This window comes from Lissotriton helveticus, chromosome 5_1 (genome assembly GCF_964261635.1).
Source record: "Lissotriton helveticus chromosome 5_1, aLisHel1.1, whole genome shotgun sequence".
Taxonomy (NCBI): domain Eukaryota; kingdom Metazoa; phylum Chordata; class Amphibia; order Caudata; family Salamandridae; genus Lissotriton; species Lissotriton helveticus.
Window position 1 is genome coordinate 1,284,269,473 of NC_136065.1, and position 26,168 is coordinate 1,284,295,640.

General features: G+C 44.4%; 1 protein-coding gene across 2 annotated transcripts in view; it reads left to right on the forward strand.

Moving 5' to 3' along the window:
* Positions 1–26,168, forward strand: part of LOC144755315 (tetraspanin-18-like) — a 519,470-nt gene that overhangs the window by 70,477 nt on the left and 422,825 nt on the right. The gene's annotated exons all lie outside the window — the stretch shown is intronic.

Below are 26,168 nucleotides of genomic sequence, written 5' to 3' on the forward strand. Positions count from 1 at the left end.
GCATCTCATTAGGGTTAGTTGGTGGTGTCCACCGTGGAGATACATTTTTGGGCAGTTATCGCGGGAATACTGGCGATGTCTGCAGTTTGCACCAGCTTGTGAATGGGGTGTTAAATCTATCTCCACTTTTGATGCGTTAAGGTGGAGATAAATTGGAGATAAGTCCTTGTGAATATCCCCTTGAGTGTGAGATGTGTGTTTTGCTAACGCTCTCGTAATGAATTAGCATTTTAACCGATTTGTGATCTTTACACCTTTGTGAAAGAGACCAGAAAAGCATGTAAGTGTAACAAGCCTGGTAAAGTGGATTTTCACTACGCACTAAAAAACAGCACAAGTCTTAATATTTAATGAATGCTGTACCACACTAAGCTAAACATGCCCTAGGTAGGTGAGTATGGAAATTAATTTCTCTGGTGGAGTACAAAACGTGTGAATTTTAAAAGCTTCGCCTTTTGAGTGAAATTTTGCTGCTATCAAATGTTAACCGGAGACTTTACTTGTAAATCTTTATTTTTTTTAGCCTGAAGGTTGGTAATTTGATAATCCGTTTTACTGGGATTTCTACATGAAAAAACAAATAACAGCCTTTTTTACCCATTTTTATAAAAAACACTTCGAAAAGTTTGTGTACCTCACAAATTTCGTATAGTTTTATGGAAACTTCACAACAGTAATGTAGACGAGGTTTCACAAATGTACTTCTTTATGGGAACAGCATGTCTTTCTTCCTGTTCGAACTGTAAATGCAGAATTACGTTTTAATTTTTTCTTATTTCTGAATTTCAATCTTTGGACTTTCATTGTGATAACTGGAAGGCATGGTACTGCAGAATTATAGCAGAGATTTCCACATCACAAACTATTTGCTTAGCAAAATAGTGAACAATAGACAGGGAACAGATGATTTGTAGAATGATGAAATGTATTCTAGATATTTTGCCTAATTTCTCATAATCGTTTCTGTCCTGCAACGATTTTGGCTGCTGTGTGACTCTAGAAACCGGGAAAGCATTTTTGCTTCTGGAAAATAAGAATTGTGTTTTTCCGTAAATTTTTTTTTTTTCCTTCTACAGTTCTTTTCCGCTTTACCTACAGCCAGGCAGAAACCCCATCTGTGCCACTACGGTGCAGCAGGCTTAAAGGGCTAATTGATCTTGTCTATTACTTATGCATTATGTCCCGGCATGCCGCGCTCTTTGCGGAAACTGGTGCCCGCTGCAGGAGCCTGGCGGATGTTAGTTAATGTGCTCCAATGGCAGGGATGAGGTCACGCGGCAGACGCGGCCCACGAAGGCTGCTGAACATGAGACAGGAAACATGCTCTGTGGAGCGTCACATGGTGGCCGTGAGCTGTCTAGGGCCTACTGGAGACGCTGCTGTTAGAGTGCTCTGGAGCCATGAGCGCGAGAGCTATTTTCGTTTCTCTGTCAACTAACCTTGTGTCTGTCTGAATCTTTTGTTATTGTGAGGGATGAAGAGAAAATCGATTACCAGGACACAGACACCCCCAATTATGTTCGAAGAGAAGAAGTTTTGCTCTCAGACAAGACAGCTTTAGCACTTCATCTTCTCAGACGTTGCTCCCCAGTGACACAACAGTGTATTCTGGTCTTTTACATTTCTGTCGTTGATATTTTTCTATAAAGTCAGGAACTTTGCATGTACACAATATTCTTATAAGTGTTTCACGGCCTTTATTGGTCTGCAGAAACGTTAATTGGTCCGCCCTAACCTTTTAAAGAGGGGTGGTTGCACAAGGCAGCTTCAGCGTTTATAATATTCACGCTGTGGTCGTTACCTAGACCCCAGTGTATTCTGGTACTTGCAGTCTTCAAGATAGTTAACGACAGCAGTGCCTGGTGAGGGTGTAGCGGGCAGGCGAAAGGAGAGCCTAGACAAGGGATCTTGGCAGAGTCATTTGGGGAACAAAAATAGGCTCAGGCCACCCCAAAAAAAGTGGTCCACACTTGTGGACCGTGACCTTTCGTGAAGCATTATTTGGTTAGTATCAGGGTGCTAATTTTGTGAGAACATTGGGGGTAAATAAAGGCTTTTATAACCTGTAGGGCCATTTACACTGGAAAGGAATCAAATGTCCATGATCCCACTGTATCTCTTCCACTGGTTCACTGAAGCTCATCTTTAGGTTCATGGACCCCCCCTTTGCCCTCACTCAACCTCATAATACAATAAAATGAAAACCCTCTGTTTATAGGTTCTGCCTTCCTACCAATTTGTCACACGTTCGACTGATGCCACTTGCATTCCTCATTAAACCATTTATTTAAAAGGTCGGTTTGAAGGGATTTACACAGTGGATACAAATATGAAAACAGCCAATGCAGGGGGTTTGGAGGTGGGAAGGCTATTCCCTCATGCCCCGGTGCACTGTACGGGCTGCAGCAATGTCAGCTGCACCACTGGACAAAAATGCCCTCAGCGCCCCCACCACTTACTCTTGCGAGGTGAGCGTGAACTTTTCTTCTCAGGAGCAGCATCACCTGAGGAAAATCCCCCCTGTCCTTTCTTAAGACCAGAGCAAGAGGGGGCGCAGCACATGCTGTGCCTGCTGGGGCCGGCCCATTGCCAATCTGTATGTGCCAATGGGCCGGCAGACAGAATGACAATGGGTCGCTCCACAGACTGTGATAGGATGGGGAAGGGCTGCTGCAGCTCAAGGCCCACACAAATGGCCCACATCTGACCTTTGGCAGTGGCTGAATGCCCACCTTCCCAGTCCAACCCTGGATCTTGGGGTTGGGGCTGTCAGAAGATGAGGCTTCTGTCAAGCAAAGGACCACTCATAACAATGGGTTAAGAGGACTCAGCCAGGGACATCTTAAGGATTTTGGGGGCCTGGGCCAAACATATTTTGGGGGTCCCTGTTCAGTACACCTTTGAATTTATGATCCAATTTGAGCCCCAGTTTCCCACGCAGTTTTCGCTTCCTCAGCTGTGTTAGCGATCCAGTTTGCATCATAGGTATTAGCCTATATTTTCCCGATGTAAATGGGAGCAAGCAGCTGACAGCGGTAGGATTTAGTGTTTCCTGCCCTGCTACTAGGTTTTTAATATTTTCAAAATTGTATATGTGTGGCTGAATTACTCTGTGCTTTTTAACAATTTCTCATACCTACAAGCACTTGCACTTTACTTGATTCTGCTTGCTTACACCTCCTTAGCTGCTCCGATTCGCATCTTGCTTGTCCTCCAGTTCTGGTACACCACGGCTGATACGCCGATTGTGCGGTGGGGCTACTATCGGGCTCCTCACTTCTGCCCATACAGTTTCCGCTTCCTCAGCTGTGTTAGCGATCCAGTTTGGATGATAGGCATTAGCCTATATATTCCTGATGCAAACGGACGTGCGCAGCAGATGCACGCTACTGGCGCACCAAAGGCAAGCCCGTCTGTGCCCGAAGGCGTCCGGCGCCGGCCGGCCATGTTGCCCAGTTCCCCGCTGGTGAGTTTCTTCCACTATATTACAATGGGGAAAAACTGCTTAGCCTTAGGCGGCTACCATTTTGTCAGTGTACAGTGGCTGATCCGAGCTTGGAGGTAGATTTTCGATGCAATAAGTGCAACTGGTCGCTCCTCCAGCCCAGGAAACTCACACCCAATATCCTCCCATGCAACAATTAGTGTAAAAATAATGAGAAAACAGAGGACTTAAAGGCCACCATTTTAAGTTGTCGCTCTATGCAAAAGCATGAACCACAGATTTATGACCTACTTTTAGACAATCAGCCTGATCTTTTATTTCTCACTGAGACCTGGCTGTCTGAAGCCTCCAACCCTACTATCACCTCGGCCATCCCTACGGGTTATAAAATCCTTAGGAGGGACCGACCAAGTGGGAAAGGGGACGGCGTTGCCATAATTTACAATCAAATACAAGACTGCTTAGGCTTCCACTGTACCTTATCCCGCCATGATTGCTTAGCTGGATTTCTGATTTACAGACCTCCCAGTGCAATTGGAATTTTTTTTTACTACGCTTAATACAGCCACCACCTCCCTGGCCTTAAATTACATCAACTACCTTATTCCAGGACATTTCAATATACATATGGACAATGGAAAAGACCCTCAAACAATTTACTTATTGGAGATGCTGCAGGCCTGGAACATGTTTCCATCTATTTCTTCGGCCACCCATGAGAAGGGCCATACCCTAGACCAAATCTTTCACAAGTTTGACATATCAGTAAGCCTACCTCTGCCCATTACTTCGTCCGACCACCTCCTATTAAAATCCATCATTCCCAACTCTACCACAGCCTCTCGGGCTAACGCAGGGCAGAGGGTCTCAAATTACAGGACGTTCCATAAAATATCCATCCCAATGTTAGCAGGCGCCCTTAGGAGGACCAGCAGTCAGGCTGCCCCAACTAGGACGCCCTCTCAATAGATTCATAGCTCCGAACCAACATTGATGCAGCGGTACCAGTTGTTTTCTGCTCCTCAAAGAGGTCGGCCCACTAGCTCCATGGTTTAACGATTCCCTCAGATTTAATAAAAGAAATAGTAGAAAAATAGAATGGAAATGACATAAATCCTATCTACCTGAGGACAGGAAGGTGTATAAAGACACCTTAAAAGCTCATTCCATTCTCGTGAAGGCAGCCAAGAAAAACGTCTTTCAAACCAGGATAGAAAATGCCCAAAATAAGAGTAAGGAAATCTTTAGCATAGTTAAATCCTTTACCGCCCGAAAGCTGGCACAAAGGAAGGGTCATGCGCGGAAGAATGGTCTCATCAAATAGCTAAATCTTTCCACCAAAAAGATCTCCGTGATCCAACAAGTCTTCACTACCATCTCCGAGGAAGAACTGACCTTCTACCTTAGTTCTAATAGCAAATTTCACTTCTTGGATCCTCCATCTTTACTAGCTTTCCCTGACTTTCAGTTTGAAGAGTCACTGATCCTTCTCAAAAGTATTAAGTCTGGCTGTCCTACCGACCCATGGCCAGCGAATATCCTGAACCTATTAGCTCCCACAATAAACCACACTGTAAACCAGCTCTTTAATGCGTCTCTCTCCTCAGGCAACAAGCCAAAATTATGGAAGAATTCTAAGATTCGTCCAATGATAAAAAAGGCTAACGCCAAATGGACGGACCCTTCCAACTACAGGCCAATATCCCTTCTTCCGGCCCTCTCCAGAGTATTTTATTTATTTAAAAGGTTTTATATAGCGCTGGCTAGACCCGGAGGTATCAGAGCGCTTTACATGAGCATCAGAACATAGTTACAGGTTACATCGTTACAAAGGTTACACAGTTATTGGAGCATGGCAACATAGTTACTTGCATGGTCGAGATAAACAATTAGCACAAATATGTAAGGGGAAAAGCAGGCAGAGGGAAAGATACAGGGGAGGGGGAAGGAGCTGGGGAAGTAGACAGGTAAAGAAGGCGGGAAAGAGGAGGGGAGGGTGAAGGACACCACATGGGAAGAGGAGGGGAGGAGCGACGGGGAACACAAACCGGTAGACGAGTCAAAGCAACGTCCAAAGTCCAGTAAGCTGTGATCCCAGGGGAAGTGGTAACACTTCCCTATCTCAGTTGCGGGAGGCTCACTTTATGCAGTGGACTCTCTCAGAGGGGTCTCTGAGACTCCAAGGCCTACATTCTGGATCCTTCCCCAAAAAGGGGAGAGGGAGTGCTTTAGCAAGGGGTGCCATACCATACCTCATCTGTGAGTGGCTCCCTTGGCGCAGTGGGCTCTCTCAGCAGGTTCGCTGAGACTCCAGAGTATAAATATTGGATCTTTCCCCAACAAGGGGAGAAGGAGTGCTTAGTCAAAGGGCACAAAGGACAGGGGGCTAGGCAGACTAGCAAGCAAGATGAGAGATTCAGGGGAGAGGGGATAGGAGCTTGGAGCTAGGGAGGTAGATAAAGAGAGAAAGAGTCTGAAATGGGAACAAATTTAATTAATGAGTTAATATATAGCGCTGGCTAGACCGGAGGGAATTAGAGCACCTTACATGAGGAAAAACAATGTTGCAATTTACATCAGTTAAAAGTTACGTAAGTATCAAGAAAAGCATTTAAAGAACATAGGAGACAGGTGAATGGAGCAAGGAAGAGTAAGGGGATAGGGTAAAGGGGTAGGAGGAAGATAAGACATAGAGACGAGGGGAAAAAACTGCCCCAAGGTCAGGCTGGGTAGGAGAAGGCAGGGGGGGCTGGGGGAGTCCACAACCCATCTCCTCTTTAGCTATATGGTAGCTCCACCGGGCATCAGCCAAATCGCTAGGTCTCCACAGTCTGGGGTAAGTTCCGCAGGTTCCAAGTCCTGAAGTGAAGGCAGGTTAGGGAATAGGTTCAAGGTCTGGTCAATGTCCAATTGTTGTCCGGGGAAGAAAAACAACATGTAGGGGGCCATTATGGAAGCCATCTTGAGTCAGGCAAGGGACTGTACTGTACACTGGTTCACTGGTGGAAATCCTAAGGTCAGGTATCTGGCAGTTAGAGTCAATATCCAGGACAGCGGCCGCCAGAGAATGACAAGTCCAGAGTGCACACGCAAACATGAAAAAGCACACACAAATGTGAGCAAATACTCTCATATGCGCACTGATGCACCCACACAAGCACATAGACAGAAAACATCCAAGAACACAAGCACACATAAAATCTCATGCTGAAATACAAAAACACCCAAATACATGCACATGCAAACATCGTCACATGCACAGACAAGCACAGACAAATGCGCTCACACTCTCATACACGCAGACAGGCACACACACACAAGCACACATATGGAAACTATCAAAAACACAGGCACGCAAACAATTACATGCTCCCAGAAGAAAAATACCCAAGGACGTACACGCAAAATACATGCACATACACCATCACACGCACAGACATGCACAAGCACATACAAATGTGCGCACACACTCTCATACGTGAACAGAGGGCGCATACAAGTACGCATACAGAAACATCCACACGCACAAGCACACATACAATCCCATATACTAATACAAAGACACTCAAATACATGCACACATTATCATACGCACAGACATAAGCACACAAACAGAAAAAACTGGAGGAATCAAAATGTGTGCCAATCCAGAGAGGAGACTTTAGCGAGCAATTAGGTGGTGTCAGTACCGCCCAGCGGGCATCACCAAGACTGACAGGGGTACCGGTTCAGAGTCTGTAAATTATAATGGACTATAGTCTCCAAGCCCACCTTTCGCCTCCAATGCACTGAAGCAGGGTGTAGAAAGAGTGAGAGCGCCCCACGGGACCATCGGAGGTTAATATCAGCTTCATTGTCCGGCCTCATTTGTCTGCCCACATCGGAATGTAAATCTCTTAAATTTCAATGGCAGACAGTGGATATTGCGGTACATGGGAGCGGGGCCATGTTGGGGTCAGGCACGTGGAATATATACATATATATATTCAGACTGAACCCTTCCTCTAGTGCCCCAGATGCCTTCATCAGCCCTAGCGAGTCTCTTGGCCACAAAGCTCCCTTTGGTGGCGCTACTTCCACCCACAGCCATCACCGTATAAAGCTATAAATCGAGTGGCTCCCCTGAAGGACGTGCACGTAGGCGCCACGGCAGAGTCACGTAGTTGTGGGAAGACTTACCGCGATTGGAGAATAATCGTCTTGGCATAAGATATAGATAATATGGCACCATGCGGGGCCCGCTGGTTACTGGCATGTAGATGGCACAGATATGCGCAATCATGAGTTGGAGCGTGCCGTGCTCAGGGAATGGATCGTCGCACTCGCCTGATGATTGATTCACCACAGCTTGCGTGGTGTACTGGGATGCTCTCTCCTGGGCAATTACCGCCAAGTTTACAATTTTGAGGCTCTGATGGATGATGGGAGCAGCATCAAGGGCAATAAGCTGCAGGATCGCAGCGTCCGTCGTGCTCCGCCATTTTGGTAGTTTACGAGTGTCGGTTCGTTCATTAGTGTGGTGGAGCGATGTAGAACATGCAGCTTACGCATGTATCGACAGCATTCAGCAGCGGAGTCTAGTTGCCCATTGTCAGTTCGTCAGATGCCACAACTTGGGCAGTTTGGATGCTCACAGGATGTTATTCGTCCTCTCGATATAGGACGCACCGTGCCGCCATCTTAGAGCCAGCGAGTGAAGGCATGGCTTTCCAACTTCGGGATCAGTTTTCTCCATGAACGTGTAGAATTTTCTGAAGTGAGTCCCAACAGAGCGTTCCATAGATATTCCGACGTCTGCAGCTGCGCTAATTCTCCATTTAGTGTCGCTCAGTGCAGCAGTTAGTTGCCGGAGAATGTCCCCGAGCAGCGGAACAACACATTGAAGATGGGAAGCTCCTTCATGACTCTCAATCCAGTTTTAGGGCTAACTACAGTACGGAGTCCGTCTGCTGGAAGTGACAGAATTTCTCAAGGGTAAGCTGGACCAGGGAGACAAGGTTGTTCTGATACTGCTCGATCTGTTGGCGGCCTTCGATACGGTCCCACAAGAGAGGCTCCTGGATAGACTTGCTAACATCGGCCTGGGGAGGACCGCCTTAACGTGAATGTCATCCTTCTTGGCAAATAGCTCTCAGGACATCTGGCTCCCCCTTTTCTAATCTCTGGTTCCAGCCATGAATGTAAGTGTCCCTCATGGCTCCATTCTCAGTCCTACCTTTTTTAATATATATCTATCCCCCCTTGCATTTCTGGTAGAGGAAGAGGGCGCCAAAATTATTTCTTATGCTGATGACACTCAGCTGATTTTTAATTGTGAAAAAGGAACCGACTTTGACAGGGCAATGATTAGGTCTTGCCTCACAAAGGTTTTTAACTGGTTTAAGATCAATAAGCTGAAGTGCAAGCCTGACAAAACTGAAGTTTTTTCTTTGGTAATCCAGAAACGCCTGACTGGAGCTCTTGGTGGCCAAAATATCCCCCACCCGCGGAAATGGAAAAAATAAAAAATGTAGGAATTGTCATAGGAAAGACACTCTCCATGCGCTTTCAAATCCAAAATCGAACTGGCGCTTGCTTTGGCATACTCTGAATGCTAAAAAAATTCCTGCCACTGTTTCCGATTGAGAGCAGAAAGATCATGGGGCAGGCTCTGGTGACATCAAAGCTTGACTATGTCAACAGCTTGTACCTCGGTCTTCCCAAATGCCTTATCCAGCGCCTACAAGTGGTACAAAACGCGGCGGCCAGAGCCACCCTGAGACCTAAACCCAGATCTAGTATGACTTCTATTCTTAAGTCTCTACACTGACGGATCGACTTCAAAGCGATGACCATCTTCATTGAAGCTTTCCATGGCTTAGTAGCCTGCTACCTAAATAGGCGTGTTAATTGCTACACAACAGCTAGACCCCTAAGATCTTCCAATGCCGACCTGGCCATCATGCCTAAAGTATGCTGTGCTCACACTGGAGTCAGACCCCTCGGCTTTCTAGGCGCAAAATTGTGGAATAACCTCCCTGAGTCTCAGAGACTAACCACAGACCTACTCTCTCAGGAAGATCTTAAAAACCTGGCCTTTTAATAACTAATGGGTCTTTTTCACATGTTTTTCTCCCGCTGCCACGCCCAAGGACACTATAGTCTGAGTATCTGCGTGCTTTATAAAATACACTATTTCATTTCATTAGGTCCCTGAAAGTGCCTTATTTATGAGGCCTTGCTTCACTTTTATGCCGTCGGTGCGTAATTTTTTGTGACGCACCGGCAGCGTCAGAAATGTGCCATGTTGCGCCCTATTTAAAAAGTTTTTTCTCAACAAAACAGAATGCCAGTACTGCGGTCCGCAACAACTTCATCACTTTTTCGGACACATCCTCATCGAGTGGGAGTGAAGCGGACAACACAAATTATAGATCAGGTTACGCTAGAAGAGGCTCTACTCAACCCAATTTCCAACAACAGAATTTCCAACAAGGAGGGCAACAACAACAACAACAACAGCCTTTTTTAGGACGCGGCCAACCAAAATCACGCGGGAAAACCAGATTTGTCCAACCATGGGAAATGTCAACACGGAGGCAGAACTACAGCAATTACAAAAATTGAAATCACCAATTTATAACCTTTCTGATAAGGTCCTAACAGCAACAGAAAATAGCCTCTTGGAAAAAGGACTATCGTTTGTGCCCACTCGGAACACAGATTTCATCCGACTGAAGTCAGAATTGATTGAATTCTGCAGGAAAATAAGGTTGACTACATTTTTTTCAGATAAGAGCCTGCCACTGAGCACTGAAACAACAGGTCTTAAGAAGAAATCCAAATTTTGTCCACCCGCAAATAAGGTACCTAAAGAGGTCCTTACCTTCGAAAAAACAATTCTCTCGGCAATCTCGGCACAGGAGATGAAAAAAACAGGTTTCATTAAATCTAATCTATCAAGAGATCAAAGGGACGCTCTACAAATTCTGGCCAATGACAAAGAAGTTGTAATAAAACAAGCCGATAAAGGTGGTTCCATAGTCATCTGGGGAGTGGAATCATACACGGCAGAGATTAACAAACAACTCTCGGATAAAGACTGCTACAAAAAACTGGATAGGGACCCACCTCAAGAACTACAGAGAGAACTATTCGCGATTATCAATCAGGGTTTCGAACAAGGTTTCCTTGGAAAAAAGGAATTAGACTATTTGCAGAATAAGCATCCGCGTATTCCCTTGTTTTACGCATTACCTAAAATCCACAAGGATGAAAAACAACCACCTGGCAGACCAATAGTGTCTGGCTGTGACTCCCTCTTTGAACCTGTTTCAAAGTTCATTGATTTTTTCCTAAAACCTTTCATGATTAAAGTTAAGTCATTCTTGCAGGATACGACTGACTTTATTAACAAACTGACTGACCTATCTTTCGAAGAGAACAAAGACTTCTTGGTAAGCATGGATATTACATCTCTATATACCCAGATCCCCCAGGAAGAGGGACTGAAAGTACTAAGACTATTTTTGAACACAAGAGAAAGATCTATGAAGGTGCCAACTGAATTTATCATGGATCTGGCCAGATTAGCTTTGAAACGTAATTATTTCAAATTTAAAGATGATTTTTTCTTCCAGACCCGTGGTGTAGCTATGGGGTGCGCATTTGCCCCAGAATTGGCAGTTTTGTTCATAAGTCAATTTGAGGATAAATTCATCTACGAGAATAATCCCTACTTACAATGGATCGGAGGGTGGCTCCGATACATAGATGACATTTTTTTCACGTGGTCAGGGACTGAGGAACAACTATTGTCTTTTCATCAATGGCTAAATAATCGAACCGAACACATAAAATTCTGCATACAACATTCTACACATAGATTACCGTTTCTGGATGTAGAAGTGTACTGTATGGATGGAAATCTGGTCACCACTCTGTATAAAAAGGAGACAGACCGCAACAAAGCTGTACACTTTACAAGCTATCATCCAAGAAGTCTCCAAGAAAATCTACCGTTGGGTCAATTTTTACGTGTCCGGAGAAATTGCACATTCAAAGACGAATATATGTTTCATGCTAATGCCCTAAAACAGAGACTATTACTTCGCGGATACCCAAGTAAACTTTTGAAGCGTGCACTCAAAAGAGCCTGGTGGACACCAAGAGACAGTCTCTTGATAAAAAGGACAAAAAATGACCAAAACAGAATAGTATGTGTATCAACTTTCTGCCCCACGTCGAATTGGCTTAAAAAACAAATTTGTCAAAATTGGCACCTAGTCAATGGTTTGGATGAACATCTAAATGAGACGCCGCTCTTCGCGTTCAAAAAAGATAAGAGTGTGGGAAACCACATAGTCAGAGCAGCGATGCCAATGAAAAAGCCCCCATCACTCAGGGAATACATAAATCTACCACCTATCACAGGCCACCATCAATGTGGAACATGCGTGTGCTGCCCGCTGACAATGGAGGGAGATTTGTTTCAACATAATGGCATCTCATGGAGGCACCTAAAATTTACAAACTGTATAACCAAGTTTGTAATTTATGGCATTATATGCCCTTCTAACAGACTGTACATAGGGAAAACCAGTCAAGAGATGAGACAGCAAATAAATCAGCATAAATCGCGAATTAAGAGAAACATTCTCACTGCACCACTCGTACAACACTGGACTGAATATTCATACTCAGAAAATGATCTGAAATGGACCGTGATCTCCAAGGTGGAACCCGACCCGAGAGAGGGTGACCTGGAAGAAAAATTGTCTTCACGAGAAGCGACTCTGATTTTAAAATACAACTCTGCAGTCACAGGACTAAATGAAATGTCAGAGTTATACCATCTCTAATGCACTATTTTCCTCATAAACGTTGTGGACCAGAGGCCCTTCATGGACATCTAACCATTAAATCATATTGTCCAAGAGGCTAGAGTTACACCAGTCGTATTGCACCATTAGAGCGAACAAATGTTAGTTGACATAAGGATTTCCACAAAAGATACGGACATATCCACACTCGGACTACATTGCCCAAGATTCAACTCGATCAATGTAACAAAACACTTCCTCGCTTTGGACAATTAATATGAATCTGCCTTTCAAAAACAATTGCCAACATTAATAATGTTAATAGAATCTCCAGAACGGGGATTCACCGAAAAAGAATGATGGAATGGAAATAGATATGAAATTTGCCTTCTTTCGAAAAAGCATTTGCACAAAATAATAGATACAACTACACTCCCCATAATGCCATGTGCCGCACGAACGTAATCTAACAGAGCCGAAGCAGCGACACACTCAGTGTGCAGCCGCGGACTGGGAGACGCTGGGCTGATTGAGAGGAGACCCGATTTTTGTAACAAGGTATGTCTTAGTATATCGAATGAGAAAACCACCTAAGAGGTGAAGACATCCTTTTTAATCGCAGGAGCCAAGATATTTCTTCGTGTTGGTAGTAACACAAGCAGGAAACGTGTTGATTTGCGTCCATCGATTGGACTCAGACACATAGCGTCAGAGTCTGCTTACGAACAGGCAGAATACGAATGATTTGTGTGCATCGATTGAACCCAGACACAAAGTGTCAGAGTTAGGCAAAACACAAATGTCTTTATAGTTAATTATAGAAGATAGAACGTGTTCTATCTCCAAAATCGACTCCACTCCATTATTGTTATTTACATCCCTTATAGGAATCGGATAAGAAAACAATAACTGCACGAGCCAGTGCCTGTTTCACTTCAGGAAGATTCTTCCCTTTGTGGAGGTAATTATCGGCGAGCCGTCAGTTTTAAGTCTTTCTGTTCACTGTTGGTACACCATACAACATCATATGGCTTTTGTCTTTACTTTGCAGACCAAGACAGTAATCTAATGAATTTGGCCACATTGCTTGGACAACTGATGTAGTGCATAGGAAATTAAGAGTGACGCACGATTGTTAAGAAGACAAGGTAATACAGCTGAGGAAGCTGGTCTGTTCTAAAGTTGAAGATTTTACTCAGGAGTTAGGTTAGTAAGAATTGTTGTTTTGTTTTCTGTTGCAGGACTGATCCCTCAAGGTCCTGAAGAGAACCCCCATGATTTAGGGGCTTTGAAATGCGTCGACCTTCCTACTTCTTTTTTTAGGCCAATCTTGTAGCAATAGCATTATAAAATATTAAGATTGCAAAAAGTGTTGATGGCCTGAGATAATATGTTGATAACAAAAAAATAAAAAATTAAAATAGTACCCCACCGCATTGACTAATAAGCGGTTCGCTTGAACCCTGGTGAGGCTTTTTCACGTTTTCCCTTCCTTTGTTCTTTTTCATTTTCTAAAGCACAATTTCCTTGATTATGAGATGAATGCACAGGACAGTTGTATGGACATAATGACAGATGATGAATGTGATGTGGGATTGCAGCCCCAATTCTTCTAAAGACAACTTTTTTCTTTCCTTTATGGGTTTAAATATATTCACTTCTCCACGTCCAAATGGACTATAGATTTTAAATATTCCCTCTCCTTTAATGAAATCTCTCTAAAATTTTTTTTGAGATAATGCTGTTTTGAAATATTCCAAATATTCAAAAAAATAAAAAGATTAATACAGTCACAATTCATTTTGTGTTAATGCTACAAGTGTTTGAATCATTGTGCATTGAAAGTTGCTGAATCAGATTGCAGTACTGGCATTCTGTTTTGTTGAGAATCATATACGGCGCGGCCTTACTGCGCTTTAGCCAAACCCTTTGTTGTTTCATGCTATTTAAAAAGTGATGCATCTAGGCAGATGCATCACTTTGTAAACCCCTGCACCACATTATACTTGAGTCAGGTTGCAGCATAATGTATGCAGGGTGGGGGTTGCCCCGCAAAAAAGCCTCGTAGAAGTGACACATTGAAATCTATAAGAACTCAGTGCGCCACTTCTAGGACGCCATTGCGTCAATATCTTACACCTGTCTCACAGCAAGCGTAAGACAGATGCAGGCCCTTTCACATGGGGCTTGCCCCATGTGAAAGGACACATTGCTGGAGCAGCGTCTATTTTAAGACAAACCCCAGCAATCTATCACTTTTGCGCCTACAGATACGTCAGTAACTCCTTGTGACATGATGTGTCATACAGTAAATATGACACATCCATCATGTCACAAGGAGGGCGCACTAAGAAGTGACGCATCCCTGTTTTCACACAGCGATGCATCACTTCTCATAAATAAGGCCCTAAATGTGTTTGCATCTAATATTCAGGGATAATTATGTGTGTTTTCAATATTGTAACACTGCAGCAGCTCACCAATATTACTGCAAATAATCTCTGTGACGCCCTCCCGTTTCTCATATGTGAGGCCTTGTTTTGATTTAAAATACACTTTTTGTTATGTATATTGCATGAAACAAACACAACATTTCTCTGCAAAATGACTGTACTAGACTCTCACACATCAGGTACATAAAAAATAAATTAAAGGAAAAAAGTATTTAAAACAAACTGTTTAAGAAATATTCAGGTTCATTAGGGCAAAACTCTGGTAGAATGGAGCCAGAGTCCACTTTGTCCATGCATTAAAACGTCTCTGGACTCAGCATGTTTTATTTGTTATTGTGCAGGGCGGTAGCGTCTGCTGCTTCAAGACTAAAATGAACGCCTCCAAGATGTCATCCTTGCCAATACATTGTTTCTGCAGAACCCTTAACGTGCAGATTTCACTGTTTTGAAACAAGATCGGTAGTTCAGTCTTCAGTGGTAGTGACTTACTTAGTTACCATTACATGTTTGTATTCAGAGTTTTGCTCACTGCTGAATTTTAATTATTTTGCTAATACTTAGAACAACTCATGTAGCATGCTTGTATTAATTTATATTAATTTGGATTTGCTCTAAATGACATTTGAAGTACTATTGCATCTACATTTTATGCTCACGATATTGCATATCCTTATACATTTAATAAAGTAAACATGAACAGAAAAAAGCATTGCACAGCTGGTGCTCATGTCTAAGTAATTGTATTAGTAGGGTGATAGCTCTGCTGCCTGCCCTCTTTTAACATGGCCATCGCAAATTAACTGAGGGTGAAGACTCCAGTGGCGGCTGATGATCTTTGGAAGTGGTGGTCCTCCTATCTGCCCCAAACTGAGGCAGTGAAACAAATGAGTCCCACTTTTTCAAGGGTGGGACGAAGAGTTTTCTCACAAAAAAATCGGGTTAAAAAGTGCATTTTGCATCACAGCTTTTGCATTACGTTTTAGCTTAGCCTATAAGATGACACAAAATATTCTAGTACGTTTATGATGTACCTAGCAAACCTGGATGGATAGAACGAGAGGGAATAACAAAGCGGGCATTTGAAACTGATAGCTTAGACGTTTGCTGCGGACTCCCAATTATTATTCGCAAGTCAGATAAGCTGATCCTTAAAATGGGCTATGAAGGCACCTACGATGTTTATTTGTGTTTATTTACTGTGCTGCATCCAGCTGCCAGGTCACAAGCGTCACGCTTGGAAACGTCTTTCGAGCATCTGAGCGTTCAATGTACATCATGAGGCGCGTGCAGTGGAAGAAGTATTTTAAGAAGGAAGCAGCACTGCAGTTTTCACATAAAATCCTCTCTCAGCCTTAGATGATGCAGCTGGGTTGCAAGCTAAATTGCTTTTGAGCACATTGATATGATATGATAAATGAAATTTATTAAGCGCACGTTCACCTACGGTTTCTTGGCGCTAGAGTGAGAGGGCTGAGCGGTGCAGAGCAGAGTGAAACTAGTTGTGAGCCAACGAGAAGAGCCAAGTTTTCAGTGACTTTCTAAAGAGGGAGTAAGGCGAAGTGAAGGGGGAAAAAAATTCCAAATAAGGGGAGCCTGGGTGGAAAATCTCAGGCCTCCATGTTTCTTGCGTCTGAAGGAACAGGGGGTAAGAAGATTGGAATTGGAAGAACGAAGAGTACGTTGAGGAACATATCGGTGTAGAAGAGAGGAGATGAAGGAGGGTCCTAGAGAGGAAAGGGCTTGGTGGATCAGGCAGACGAGTTTAAAGAGGCTGCGCTGAGCAACTGGGAGCCAATGAAGGTTCTTAAGGAGGAGTTTAGTGTGGCAAAATGTTGGCAGACCATAGATCAGCCTGGGTGTCTGATTCTGAATGAGTTGGAGACGTTGTAGTTGGTATGCTGGTATGCCCACATATAGGGAATTCGCATAGTCGATGCGAGATATAACTAATCCCAAGGTGACCTGCACAAGGGCATCTTGGGAGAAAGTCTGCAGATTTTGCGGATGCGACGCAGATGGTAGAAGCAGACGGATGTAACTGAGTTAATTTGGGCCCTCATGGATAGGTCCTTGCAGATGGTGATGCCTAAACTCTTGACAGAATCAACCGGGGAAGGGGGAGGGCCAAGTGCGACTGGCCAGAAAGAGGAGTTCCAGGGATTGGCATGGGGGCCTGTAAGAACCAGCTGCGTCTTAGCAGGATTGAGTTTGAGCTGATTCCGGTTCGTCCAGGAGCTGATGAAGTTCATGACCGAATGGACATTATGAATAGAGGATGGGGAGGAGCCGATGTTGAAAATGAGCTGCAAGTCATCAGCGTAATTGAAGATGATAACAGATTGTTGTTGGAGCTCCCAGATGAGGGGATGGAGGTAGAGATTAAAAAGGAGTGGAGAAAGCGAGGAGCCCTGCGGGACTCCGCAAGTGAGGCACTTTCCTGCTGAGAAAAAAGGGGGGAGGGAGACAGCCTGAACGCGATCTTGGAGAAAGGAGGAAACCCATTTTAGTGGTTGCCCCCGGATGCCGGCGTGTTCGACGCGTTCGAGTAAGATGGAATGGTTAACAGTGTCGAACGCCGCTGACAGGTCCAGGAGCACCAAAGCCTGAGAGATGTTCTGGTCCGCCCCCCTTCTTAGCTCCTCGTGAACAGCCAGGGCGATGGATTCGGTGGAATGCTGAGGCCTAAACCCAGCTTGGTGAGGGTCAAGAAAGTGGGTGGGTTCGATGAAGGTGCTCAGACAATTGACCACAAAGGTTTCCAGAACTTTACCCAGATAAGGCAAGAAGGGAAATTGGACGGAAATTGGAAAGAGTACCAGGGTCTGCTCCCGGTTTTTTAAGAATGGGTGAGACCACAGCTGTTTTAAAGGAGAGGGGAACCCCCACCTGAAGAGAGAGAGTTGTTTAATAGAGAAAGAGGGGGCGTGGGGATGTTAAGGTAAATCTCACGGCTAATGTGAGGGGGGCAGCTGTCCTGGGGGGAGCCAGACTTGATTTTTCCAAGAAAAGAAAAACAGATTTATTCAGTAAGTGTGGGGAACTTGAGGTAATGAGCGGGGTTGGGGGGAGCGGTTACGGGGTGCAATGAAGTAGCAGCACAGGGGATGCTGTCTTTAATCGTGGAGATCTTCTCAATAAAATAGCTATTGAGGGAGTCGCAAAACAATTGTGATGGAGGGGGTTTAGCGATGACACAATCAGGTTTGACCAGTTCATCCACGATGGAGAAGATGGTTTTTGATTTGCAGCTAGAGCTAAGTATTTTCATGGAGAAATATGCAGATTTGGCCGCAACGATGGCTGCTTTATAGTTTTGTAGGGCCAGTAGGAACATGATTTTTTTGAGGGGGCAGTAGTGGAGCCTCCACTTGCGCTCCAATTGGGGCAAGGCAAGCTTCATGTCCCTAAGATTTTCGGTAAACCAAAGTTGAGCATCATGGGATCTTTTCATTTTAAGGACCTTCAGAGGGGCAACATGGTCTCTAGCCTGGGCCAGCCAGGATGCGAGGGATGCAGCCTGCTCATGAGGTGAGCACAAAGGGTCCGTGAGGTCGGGGAAAGCTGAAAGAGTGGCGGTGAGGCCAGTGCAGAGGGAGGGAATGTCAACCTGTTTCCAGGTTCTTACCATGGTAGGGGCCTCTGCATGCGTTGTGGTGGCGGTCGGCAGGCTAATGGAGAAGGAGACAAAGTGGTGGTCGGACCAGGCACAAGGGGAGACTAGGGGATCAGTAATATCAAGATTGAGACTCCAGACCTGGTCCAAAGTGTGCCCTTTGATATGGGTGGCCACTTTGATGTGTTCGGTAAAGTTAAGCCCAGTGAGTAAATCCGTGAAATGTTTGGAGCAGGGGTTCTCGAGTGGGTCATGTGGCCAGTAGTTTAAGTCTCCTAAAACGAGGAGCTTAGCATGGGTGACCACTAACTCAGCTGCCAAGTTGCCAAAGTACTGAATGAAGTTCGGCGAGGGATTAGGTGGCCGATAGCAGAGTACACATGTGAGGGGAAAACATTTAGAATGCAATGTGACTGCTAAGATCTCGGCCAGAGAAGTGTTAGGAATAGATAGGGATGTGAAGATGTGCGGGTGAGCGATGATGGCAGCAACTCCCCCCCGATCTTCCCATCTGGCCGGTTTGCCTGAAGAATATAATATTTATCAGGAAGAGCAGCCAGGATATGTGGCATAGATTCAGACGAGAGCCATGTTTCAGAGAGAAACGGAATATCGGGTCTGATGGTGTCTAGCAGATGAAAAATCTCTACCTGATGCCTTGCCAGCGAGCGGGTGTTTAAATACCAGACGGAGAGATTGATATGAGTGAGTTTAGGGCGGGTGAGGGGGGTAGGAGCCAAAGGGGCACTAGGAGATGCCAAGGGAGCAGGAGGGGAGGGTCGGCAGGAGGTGCGAGCGGAACAACAGAGAACGGGGAGAGGATCCCAGCGTAGTGAAGCCTGTTGCAGAGTACAGTGTTACTAGGGTTCCCTGTTTTCAGTTTTTACAGATTTTTTTAATCTGTATTTATTTTTAAATACAGAAAAACATGGAAAATAGGTCTTTGGATGATTTTTTCTACAGTCAGTCATATGAGTGTCAGGTCAGTAGGAGTACAGATTGAGAGGTAGGGGAGATGAAAAAAGACAAGAAATTTCCCAATTAAGTGCAGATCAACAGTTATTGATGCTATTCTACAATGCAAGTGTTTTTAGATAGCGCTTTTGCACTGTATACTGCTGAAACCTTTTGGACATTCAAATGCGAGTATACATTTATCAGTCAAATAATTGTGGAAAAATACCCATTGCAGCTTCATTTATTTAGAAAACATAACATAAAATGTGGATAAAGACAGAAAAAATTAGCAAAAAAGAAATATGGATAAATACAGACAGAAATGTGGTTAAAATAAATACCATAAAACCGGGCGCCCCAATTATAACCCTGAGTTAACCCAACTGCACCATGCGTTGCCCTACCCATTGTCATAAAAATGAGAAATACAAATAAGTTAAACGTTCTATAGGCAGAAAGATTTCTCCGCAAGACTGCAATTAACACTGTGATGTTTTCCAGCAATCTGTGTCCTCATGCATCAAATACTCAGTAGTCTCTCTTCCCCCCTGCCTCACACACTCTGTGCCCAGCCTGTCTACACCTAGAAACCACTGCAGAATTATCAGTTTACACCCAGAGCCCAGCTCTACACAATCTAAAACAAACTGCACTGAACCTGTAAAATCTACACCCTGCTCCCAGATGAGATACCAGCTTTGTTACACCTAGGACTACTGCACACAGAAGATCCAGACCCTAGAGCCTGCACGAGGATCTACTGAACCTTGAACCTGCTCTGATAAGAATGCCTAGGACCAACTTTCGCCCCATGAACTTGCTGCACTCTGAGCCCTGCTACTCAGTGCTTAATTTGAAAAAAAAGAAGTGCCTGGGCTCTCCGTCAGGAGGCCACTGCAGCCTGAACCACACATTTGCCATGCTGCCAATGTTAGTAACCACACAACTACTAACCATCACACTCCTACAAGTGTGACAATTCAGACTATTTCAGGCCTCCAAAGCTGTAAGAATGACTTGGGTGGCAGGTAATAGTAATTTTTAATGTATGTTGAATTAATAATTAACTGTAGTTGTGGTCATCTTTAAAGTAGTCAGATAGTGCCACCTTTTGGCAGACTTTCATAAGCGCTGGTGTGGACAATTAAGTGCTGGTGCCGAGCACCGGGAACTACCGGCTCAAATTAAGCACTGCTGCTACTGCATCCAAAACCTGCTATACGCCGAGCTGTACTGAACCCAGAGCTCGCTGTGGCACATCGTCCTCTGCTGCTGTTGCATGGACAAGCCCTTCCTGGGAGTGCTGAAATAAAAAATAAAAAAAGTAGTTTCCTGATGTCAACTGCAGAAGCATAACAGCCATCTGGTACAATGGATGATAAAGAAGCTATGTCAAGTGAAGGGACCCACTCAAAAAGAGGAAGGAAAGCCTTTGAATTAGAAGTAAGTAAATGAGATTGTCAGTGAGGCCGACCAATGATAAGCAATGCACTGACTCAGAGTCTACACTATGTGCTGGTATTGTACACAATGGGTCTTTCACAAGCGACAGCTGAAAACTGTCTGTAGGTAACACCTAAACACTGGGGGCTACGGCTATGTGGGAATCTTCGTCAACCAAATTAATTAAATTTCATTGTAATACATAAAAATAAGGAACGGTTTACTGAATTAACGAAGGGACAAAATAAAAGGGGAAAGAGAAAATAGCAGAGTAATTCGAAAAGAAGGACCGGCAAATACAGATGTTAAGTTACTAAATAATAGTACCTATTTAGAACACCTTTAATAACTCTTTGTGACCGTAATAACAGAAAAATAGAGGTAGATGAAGCAACACTGCCATCTACAGGAGTAGAAAATAATATCTGTTAATAACGCACGAAAAACGCGAATTACTTCTGGTGATTTTATTTCAGGAGTGGGTGCCAACTGTTTTTTATTCTTCAAGCTTTGCTTTCCTTGTCACTTCCTATAAGAAGGTAGACAAATGGAATTATGTTCCCGGTGTTTATAAAGGGTTTATTTGAACCAATTGCATTAGATAATCTCTCTGACTGGTCGAGACAAGGAAGGGAAAACCCATCATGGGACACTGAACATGAGTTTTGCCGTTTACAATGGGTTCCATGTGTTTTATCAGCCTCATTAATCACTTTAAGATTAATATCATATTCTTCCCAAATGCTGCATAATCATGTTGATATGTGGTGCAGAAGCTGCCGTAGGAGTCGGATTCCGTCTGCACCCACATGCTCTGTGTTAATCCAGAGTCTCCTGGTTCAATGGAGCTTCACTTTTTATGTGCTGTGTCACACTGACACATTCGGAGAAGGAAACATATCAACCAGCACAGGAAAAGGCGTTTTCCACACTACATAAAGGTTATAGAGACCACAGGGTGGGGAACACAGAAGAAAAAATAGACCAACCCAGATAGTTCAAATATTGTCGATTCCTGCAGACAAGAACATTCCCTAAAAGACTCAATTGGTTACACCCAATGGCAAAATATAGAAAGATTCCGAGAAATAAAAAAATTGAGGCAATTTCAAGATTCTAATACTATCATGTTAGACTCGACCACTAGGCACTTAGAGATATATTTACAAGGGAAGTGGCAGAGCGTGGTGTTAGCCTTCTTGGCTTAGCGCTGCACTCCGCCACTTTGGAAACGCAGGGCTGCACAGTGCAGCCCTGTATTTTCCCCTGCACTGGCGCTGATTACAGCTGCCTAGTGCCCAAGCATGCTCCCTTGCACCATAGTGCTAGGGTGCCTGCGTTGTGGGAATGATTGTTTATGTGTCCAGAAAGGGACACCTTCCTGCACATAACCAATCATGCATGGTGTTTTGCTGTTTTTATGTGTGCTGCACAATGCAGCACACGTTGAAACAGCAAAGGTTATGAGAAATAAATCATTTCTCCTTGTTGCGCCCTGTTAACACCAGGCTTTTGTAGGTTTTAATTTTGGCGCTGCCCCATGTTTAAGCCACCCTTGTAAATATGGGGCAAAATCAATGGGTGTTGCGGCGGAACGCTTAGCATAGCATAAAAGGGTGCTTATTTACAAGGCAGTCTTAAGTTACGTTAAAAGTGGCTTAACACTGCCTTGTACATAAGGGGAAGCCTGTATCGCTAAAGGATCGCCTACAAAATTGTTGTTCCTGTGGTGATATGGGCTTGTAAATATGCCCCTTGGCACAGTTTTCTGCATTAAAGGGGAGTGCAGTGGGTGTTGATGGAGGCATTCCCAGCAACATCCATGGCTTTTTGACACTGCACAAAATACAAATAATAGTGGAGGGTCAAAAATACGAATTTCGAAGAAAACGACTATGTGAGGGAACTAGTGGCAGTAGTCCACTACTCAGGGTACATCATTCGTGGTTTTTGAAAAATACCCATCAGTAGCTCTTCCTTGGCGCCCTTTTCATCATATGGGTTCCTTCTAACCATGAAGGATGGTATTTTGGTTTGGTCAAAATTGACAGAATAAGGACCAGTGATGGTATGACTGGGTCGCAGGGGGCTACTGAAAAGCAGTGCGAGGGGGTATGTGATAAAGTGCAAAAAGTGCAGGGTAGTGGTATATAAAATTAGATAGCTATGAGGAAAATTATTTATTGCAGACCTCAGAGTTTCTAAGAATTAAAAAGAGCGAAATTGGTAGTTTCACCTAATAGCTACCAACAGGTTGGTCGACATGTTTCAGCAGAATTTCGGATCACAGAGGTATCCACTGCATTCCTCAGGACCTGTATCGCTACTGCTAGTGTTGTGTGGGAAATATAAAAAAAGGAAAAGTTTCACCTGGGTATTAGTGAAGAATCATTCTCCCAGCTGAGAAGTCCGGTGGAGAACAAACATAGTCGAAAACAAAGGAAAAACATACAATTAGTATACCTACGGTATCCAAAACACTTTCATGGTATACCATATCTATAGAGAGAATTTATAATGCAATCCTCTTGGTAGTACTTTTATTCCTACATATAACCACAATACCTTGATATGATATGTAGTAGGACTCTCACTTACCATGTTGTGCAGGAGAGTACTGCCTCACCTCACCTGGCAGACAGCGCAGGTAATTGAAGCACCGCTCTAGTGTAAAAAGAAAGACATACAAAGACACGTCAGCAACAGCTGACTTCACACTTAATCACAACTTTTTCTGGTGTTTTTGGCAGGTCAAGAAAAGCCAAATAGCCCTGACTTAGGCTTCGGCAACAGTTAATAATATGGCACTGGCCAGACCTTCGGTGGCAGGGAAGGGTGTATATTGTCAGTTGTTCTTATGAGAAGAACAATTATATTTGATCACAAAGGGGAGCATAAGGGTCGTCTGTGCACCGCCTTGTAATTGCACATGCGTGTAGAGTGTCTCCCTGAGTAATCTAAAAATGCCACTGCGAGAAACAAAGAAGAAATCCCCGCTTTTAGAACTATGTCTCAGTCAATGTGTATAGACTGACACGCGATTAATCAATAAATGGACTGGATTAGTCACAGAGAGAATCTCCGCGTTTAAGTGGCGTGTCCTAATTCATGTCTACTAGCGTTTACACTCGCACGCGATTGATCAAAACCCAGCTCTTCAACATGAGCGGTTAAAACAATCGTATATCACAGCGGGGGTAATTGCCCACAGTAATTCCGCTTTGTGATGACCGCTCGCGTTTGAACTGACAAGCGATTAGTCAATGCCCCAAAACTTTAGTGCGAGTGGTTATGGCAGTTATCTATTATGCCGTGATGGATTGACAAGAATATTACCGCTTAGTGAGGCTATACTGCAAGGGGGCAGCACCGCCTAATAGAAACAATCGCGCTCAGCAGAAACAATCGCGCTCAGCACTCCCTGTTCAATGCGCATACTGGAAGAGAGCGCATACAGTGGCAGCCTGCTTCTATGATCGCTGACAGACAGGCAAGGAGAGCGTATCTCTTACCTGTCCGTCGGTACTTCCAGCGTCCCTCTGGCTGTAAGGGGAGGTAACGCCCCAGATTTACGAGAAATTGTGACTCTGAGGCAGTGCCTAACACTTACGCCTACCCATAGAAAGAGGATAATGCCTCTTGTGATTGTTTTTACCTTCCTGCACACAAATAATCATCCCCACAACACAGGCACCCTTGCACCATGGTGCAAAGGTGTCTGGGTTGGCGCACAGCAGGCCATTGTGCGCCAGCACAGGGGAAAAGGACAGGAATGCGCTGTATCTGATTGATATGGTGTATTCCTGCCCTTTTCCTTTGCCATAGGGCAGCATTGCAGGAAGGCCTGCGGCACATCCCTACAGCTCAAACTCATAAATGAAGTCCCAGGGGCCTTATTTATGAAAAGTGACGCATCGCTGCGTGAAAACAGCGATGCGTCACTTTTCACTGCGCTCTCCCTGCGACATGATTGATGCGTCATATTTATAAAATGACGCATCATGTCGCAAGGAGTTACAGATACGTCAGTATTTCTGACGTATCTGTAAGGGCAAAAGTCACGCATTGCTGGGGTGTGTCACAAAAGTGACGCAACTCCAGCAATGCGTCCTTTCACATGGGGAAAGCCCCATGTGAAAGGGCTTGCGTCAGTCTTACGCCTGCTGTGAACGCCCTTTTGCATACATTATACCTGACGCAGGTAAAATGTAGCGCAGGAGTTTACAAAGTGACGCATCTGCTTAGATGCGTCACTTTGTAAATAGTGTGCAACACGACGCATGTTTTACGCCGCCGATGCGTCACAAAAAGTAACGCATCGGAAGCGCAAAACTCATGCACGGCCTCATAAATGAAGCCCCAGGAATGTTGTCATCCACAAGGTCCCAAAACGCACAGGCAATGAGGGATGGTGCTCACTGAAAAACACTGGACTGGAAGCCAACATCTTCACCCTCACCTGCAGCCCTTGGTCGTGAGTGTTGGGGGGATGGGATCCATGTCTGGTCTGGGTGAGCTCATGCTTCAAAAGTGCCGGCCAGCTGACCTGGCCTGATTGGACTCTAGTCCATGGCTGTCTCACTAGAAGCAGCCCTGAGGCTGTGACTGAAGCCCTAACGTGGCCGACGTACACTGAGACCACAGCAGAGAAGCTGCACACAGAGCGATGATACCAGCAGCAGCAAGCAGCCCTGTAAGAACTTAGAAATCAGAGCTGGCCTGAAAGAGGCACAGAGCTGCGGTGGGTGAATCAGTGCCCAGTTGCATGACCATCCCCATAGTGTCCGTGTGCAGCGTCGTCCTGAGTAGCGACACGAGAACAGGGGTACATTCTCCTATGTTACCCAGTGAGCCTAGCAGCAGTCACATTGCACAGAGCCAGAATCAGCACAGGAGCAGCACAGAGGTCAGAGCGTTACTTGATATTCATTTGTGTGCAGTTAGGGGTACTCAATATTGTATTCTGTAACTTGTTCAGTGTCTGCTGTTTCGTTTTTTAAACAGCAGTAGGTGTTTTTTCTCAAGAAAACCATTTCCGTGTTTATTCAGGTTTGGAAGTGTAACTCCCACTTGTATTACTGCCTTTAAATCCAGTAACAGCTTGTATGCAGGGACAAGGTACACCAGGGTACTGTTGATGGAAAACAAAACTCCCTGTCCCATAGTAGTAAGCAGTGTTGACAAAAAGTCAGGGCTGATGGGTGTGACACATAACATGTGCAAGGCAGATCAGGAAAATAAGATTAATGTTACTTGAAAAACAGGCTTAGCATATTTAAAGCAGGTTTAGTTGACACAGGACTGGTATGTAGTTTACATTGCAGTTCATCTGTGTGTGTTTTCTTTGTTGTCAATAAACAAAAGTCTGTTTGAGTGATATTTGCAATGTCATACACCGTAGTGATGTTTGGGGTGAATGAATACGTGTGAAGTGCTGTGCTGTCATAATACCTGAT